We start from the raw sequence: 6000 nt of genomic DNA, 5'->3' as shown, positions 1-6000 counted from the left end.
CCGCAGCCGCGGGGGAGCCCCTCGGGGTTCGCAGCGGGCCGCCCCTCGGTGGGTGCCCGGCTGTCGTGGGGACTGGCGTCCGGGGGGGCACCGCGCGCCACGCCCCTCTCCAGACTTTCTTCCAGTCGGTTCTCGGGAGTAGGGGCCCAATCTCGGTACGCCGTCGAAACTGGGGGAGAGAGGAGGGTGGTCTCCGGGAGGAAAAGAGCAGGAGCCCCGGTGACAGTCCCCGGAGGGACCCGGGAACCCACGGCCCCGCGCTGCCCCCGGGAGGCTTGTGTGCAGGTGAGGAGGGGGAGGAGGTCAAGGTTCAGGCTTGAGCCGTGCGGGCTTATTTTGTTTAAAGACAGTGTTGCCTGGAAGTTGATTGCGTGTGAGCGGGTGACTGCCTTCCGTGTTAATTAGAACATACCAATTAGAGCTAATGAATAAACACACACACACACACAGATCGGCCACTCGCGTCTCGAGACCCTGCCGTGAGAATCTCCTGAGCTGTGGGCTTCAACCAGTGATAACTTGTCAGGAGGGAGCGGGCTTCGCCCGGGACTCCCGCGGTGGAAGTTTGGTACCGGGTGTCCGGAGGCCGGTCCCCCCGGGGTAGGGGGGGTGGGGCGCGGGTCGCCCCGTGCGGGCTCGGCCGTTCTGCCAAACTAGGGGCCGGGAGGAAAGAGCCCGACGCCTAGACCTGTGAGGGAGGTCCCGGCGCCCACGTGCCGGGGACCTTTAATGGCTGCTCCGATCGGGAACAAACTGGGACTGTCTCAGACCTGGTGCACTTGGACAAACTTCACATGATCGGCTTCCTTCCCATGGGTTACTTCCTCTCGCCCCGCTGTCTTTGCGGACGCTGTTTATGTTTCCTGAGGCGGTTGTAGCCTCGCTTGAATAGATTTGTCTATAATGAATCTTTTGGATGTTGTCAGAGGCAGGGTCTGTGTCTGTGTGTTCTCTGTTTAAAAAGCAGAGGCTTGGCTTTGTTTTTAAAGGGGTAGTCAGCCCCTTGCACCGTGGCTGGTGCTGCTGGGTTGTGGATGTAAATCATCCCAGGGTTCCGGCCCTTTCTTCCTGTCCCTCTCGCTCTCCCTCTCCCTCTCCTCTCCCTCTTCTCCCTCCCCCTTCCCCCTCCCTCTTCCCCCCCCTCCTCTTCCCCTCCCTCTTCCTCTCCCTCTCCCTCCCAAGGGAAGCCGAAAGGCTGGAAGGATTGCGTTTTGATATTGCCAAAGAATTCAATTAAGGAGCTACTTTACTTGTTTTGTTTTAGCAAGCCCCTTTGCCAATACACAAACATAAAATTCACACACGTTTTTGAAAGTAATCAAACATGGAGACGTCAATGATGGAGGGTTTTCAGATCCAGTTTCTGCCCCTTCGCCTTTAACTAGCACCATAAAGCCATGGTTTAAGTCCAGTAAATGCTCAGCAGTTTAGGTACTGTGTCGTTAAGTCTTATAAACTATGCAGCTCTGTTTTAGCCCTAGTAATTCGTTACATCTGGAAATGCAATGGATAGAAATACATAAAAATGAAAACCCGTGTTTCCAGTATAAAATCTATATAGAAAGGCCCAGCCTCGAGAGCTTAGCTCTCTTTAACAATTAAGTTTGTGGTGTTGGGTTTCTGTTGTCACTTGCTAGAGAACGAGTTGTTGGTCAAGTTATGAGAGCAAAGGGCTTGTTAGTCAAAAACCTTGAGGAAATGGTTGCCTAATGCCAGATTGCTTTTTTGTTGTTGTTGTTGTTGTTAAATACATCCTTCTAGCAGAAAAAAAATAAAATAAAATTTTGAATTAGGTCACTTACTGTTAAAGACTGTCACTAGGTGGGTTTATTTGGTTCTTTGCTTTTTGTTTTAAGCCTCTCTTAGGAAGCTAAATTCTGGAAGTAAATATTCCTGAGCCTTAACTGGAGAGAGAAGCAGGTTAACGTGGTTTGGGGTAGAATTTGGTGTGAGACACACATGATGCAAAAACTAGTTATTTAATCTTTATCATAGTGGTCTCTAGTTTTAATGTAAGGATATGAAAAAACCTATGGGAATGCTTACACTGAAACTACCCTACAGTAACTGTCTAAATTATTATTTTATTTATGTAGCTTGCTTAGTCAGCAGCTTTTGGATAAATTATAAGATAGCAGTTTGAATTTCTGGAGATGCTGGATAAAGAACAAAAAAGGTACCTCAACTTTTTTGTTTGTGAATATTTATTATGTATAAGTGGGTACATTGTGTTTCATGCACAGCAGGAATGATGGTAACAACATAGTCATTTTAAGGCCAATCAGAAACATTGCATAAATTATCTTTTAATTTTTAAAATAATTTAATTTTATTTCAAATAATTGTGTATGCTAGAGGAAATTAAACCAGGAACAGAAGAATCCAGATGATTTTTAATTAAAGTGTGAAAAAAATGTGCCCCAAGAGTATCGTTATTTGCTTTTCTTGTACTGATGTCCAAGGCCAACAGATAAGCCCTAAAAAGTGCTAGGACTGATTGTGGGTGCTTGTTTTATTTTTAAACTTATGTGAGAATGGATGTTCATTCAGTGGGGGAGGGAAGAGGTGGAGTTCAACTCATTATGTCAATGAATCCTTTGCTAAAAATGTGCAAAACTGAAAAAAAAAGAAAGCTTCCATCTTTAAAACAATCTCCCTTAAGCTTCTGTATATTTTCCCTTATTGCATATGAGGTGCCTAGAACTCTAAAAATCAAATCTTAGCTCATACTAATCTGTGGATTCTTCCATGGGGACTCAGAAATTGTGGTTCATAATAATTTTAAATATTACAAAGAGTTCAGTGTTATGAATTGTTTCTGGCCTGTGACACGATACTCTGACACAGTGGAGAACTTGATGGAATAAATTATTGATTTCTTTTACTCCTAAAACATTGTAGCATAATGATGGATTCATAGTTGAGACTTCTGAATGTGTAGACTGGATAAACTACTTAATCTCTTTATGCTTCAATGAAGTGTGTGAGGAATGAATGAATTAATCTATGTAGAGCATCCATTTCAGTAAATAGTAAATTATTGTTCCAAATGTTATATAATGAGTATATATTATTTTAACCACAGGAAAACAGTTCAACAAAATTATTTTCCCCAAATCTAAAAAGTCTCAGTAATTTAAAAGTTCTGCCAAATAGCTGAGTGTCTGTGGCTCATACCTGTAATCTTTGTTACTCAGGAGGCTGAGATATGAGGATCACCATTCAAAGCCAGCCTGGGCAAGAAAGTCGATGAGACCCTTATTCAATTAACTACCAAAATTTTTTTAAAAAGCCAGACTAGAGCTGTGGCTTTAGCCTTAAGCTTTAGGTAGAGCTTTAGCCTTGAGCACAAAAGATCAAAGACAGTGCCCTGGCCCTGAGTTCAAGCCTCAGAGCCTATACAAAAAAAAAAAAAAAAGTTCTGCCAAATAGTAACTACAAACTAAGAAAATATACATTAATTACGCATCAGTCTTGTCTTTTAAGTGAAATGGATTATGATATTAACTGAATAAACTAGTTCTTCTAAATCTCTAGTCCATTTTCCTTTCTTAATAGAAACTTTAAAAAATCACTAATACATGAAGTGTGTTATAAGTACAGGGAAGGCCATATATAAGTTATAGTGCCTTATAAAATAACTACTAGTTTAAAATTTTAAACTATGCATTTTTTATAAAATTATATTGCCTCTCCCCCGCTTTCTCCTATTTCACACCAGTGAGCATGTATTTATAATAAGTAATTCATTTGTGTCATAGTTACTGGTTTGTGACTACAAAAACTAGGAGTTTTGTCATTGTCTTGGGAAAAAACCCACTAACTTTCTTGGCCTAAACCTTTACAGTAAAAGGGAGGCTGTTTCAGAAGCCTGGGTATTTTATCTTCATAAGATTTGCAAAATCCACTAATAGGTAATAAGGACCAGCATATAGACCAAGTCCACCAAACTTGTCACTTCCTAGGTCCAGATCTTCATTGATGATCTGTATTTGTTATACCACCTTCATTCAGTCTGTCAGATACCTGGACAGCAGTAACAAGAAGACCTGGATAACATTTTGGGTTAGCAGGAAAGTTTTATGAATAAAAAGTGACTATAGCACACTTACATTACCCTACTTAATGAGATGTATTATGCTCCAGGCCCTTTCTAGGCCCTTCTAAGCCCTTTATAGTCTTGCAGAGTCTCTATTAGAGGCCAGATGAGAAGGCTGAAGTTTGCTAATGGTCTGAATTCAGTTCAAGGAAAGAACAGGATCAGCCTCGGAGTTGGGCTGCTTGCACATCTCTTGCATTGGGTGTTGACTCTACCAAGTCTCACATTGGAGATGCATCATGCTACAGGGGAGGACACAGAGGCCTTTACGGAGGCAGCTTCATTAGAAAGCTGTCAGTCAAATCAAGAGAAAAGTGAGCAGAGGATTCTTTCTACAAGATGAGTCAACAGAGGTGAATTATGGGTGTCTCTTCATGGGCTCATCCCTCTTGTATCCTTGTGGTCAGTGCCACCAAAATGATTGTGTTACTCAGCAGGCCTGAAGTGAGTGCAAAGGCCAGTTCAAAGACCTGTGAAGTGCTTCTCCCCTCCTTGGACACCTTGACAGTGTAGATGAGAGGACTGGCTGCCAAGTCAGCTCATGCCAACAGATCCTGAGCTCCCACCTCTTCTCTCTCCTGACAGGAGTGAGCAGGTAGCTTGGATTCAGAGTAGAGTATGGAGGTGATTTGACTGGAGGTAACTTCTAACTGGATTATTCCATTAACTTCCTAGTCTCTTTTGAAAATCATTCCTTATGTCACTTGATGTTTGGTTTATCATGGCAGGTTTTATTGGGCCTCATAAAAGTGCTTAGCTGTGAATGTCTGGTTGCCATCCTGGGACAAGGAGGGTTTTTGTCTTCTTTTAATGGGTTTGCATTTCAGAAGATTACTATATAATAAAATCAGAGTGTTGCAAACTATTTAGACTTGATACTTGTAGCTCTGCTGGAAGATTAGTTGTGAAAGGAAATGTTCTGGTTCTCTCTAGTAAATCAGTTGCTAGAATTTTCTGCAATTTTCATTCACTGATTGCAAGTGATTGTGTAGGGGAAGGGGTCTTCCTTGCAAAATAAGACTCCCATTCCCCTTTTAGGCAAGGGCATGTCATTGACATGGGATCTCCATTGATTTGAGGTAGAGGGAAGTTTAAGTCCTGGATTAGGACTTAGGCACTGCTAGGCAGGCTCAGTGGAGTGTAGTCTGCATCAGTTACCACCACTGCCTTTGTGTTCTACGCAGAGAATTGCCTTCATTCAGCATGGCTGCATGTATTCCCCCACAAGCCTGTGGGGGTGGGGGTCTTCACTTTGCTGAGGCAAAATAATTAGGCTTTTCTTCAGCTGTAGGTGCTGCCAGCCACGATGTTCTTGACCACTGTGCACTAAGCCCTCAGCCTCCACTAGGATGTTTACACTCACATCTCAAACTTACGATGACCTCAGATTTTTGCCTTTGTGGAGAGAAATTATTACAGGGAAGAAGCATGAGACCTCTCCTGACATGAGCTAAATTTGAAGATGGAAAGTTGACTCAAAATCCAAAAGTTGAAAGGAGTTTATTGAAATTTACTGAAGACCTTATGTAGATACAACCAACACAGAAAGGTTTATTAAAGTAGAATCACAGGTAAATTAGAAGTAAGGGTTTCAAAACCCATAAACTACGTTTCTGAGCTAGGTTTCGCCTAGAATAGTGAAACCTTTTGAATTATTAGACCAGAGTTTGTTTACCAGACCATGGTACTTCATGCGGATGTATGTGGTCACGATTGGGTGTTCAGACAAGTTGTCGTTGGAAGGTCGGATATTCAGCCAAAAAGTAAAAGGACTGGATTATGACTTTTTGGCAAAACTGCCTTAAATCATTCTGTACTTTATTCACTGGGCAAACTCGAGTTAGGGAAGCAGATTGGAGTGGGGTTGGGGAGTGGAGACAGGCAAATCTGCCCATAACCAC

General features: G+C 42.7%; 1 protein-coding gene across 3 annotated transcripts in view; it reads left to right on the top strand.

Annotated features, from left to right (window-relative positions):
- Positions 1 to 6000, top strand: part of Gng12 (guanine nucleotide binding protein (G protein), gamma 12) — a 128731-nt gene that overhangs the window by 485 nt on the left and 122246 nt on the right. Inside the window, exon 1 of one of the 3 annotated variants that reach the window (XM_013020486.1) lies at positions 132 to 155. The exons of the other annotated variants lie outside the window; for them this stretch is intronic. The gene's annotated coding sequence lies outside the window, so the exon portion shown is untranslated. Of the gene's footprint in view, positions 1 to 131; positions 156 to 6000 lie in introns of those variants that run through there. 3 annotated transcript variants of the gene reach the window in all.

The sequence above is a fragment of the Dipodomys ordii genome, unplaced genomic scaffold, assembly GCF_000151885.1.
Source record: "Dipodomys ordii isolate 6190 unplaced genomic scaffold, Dord_2.0 Scaffold51, whole genome shotgun sequence".
Classification (NCBI taxonomy): domain Eukaryota; kingdom Metazoa; phylum Chordata; class Mammalia; order Rodentia; family Heteromyidae; genus Dipodomys; species Dipodomys ordii.
The sequence above is the reverse complement of the archived record's forward strand: the minus strand, read 5'-3'. Positions and strand labels throughout refer to the sequence as shown.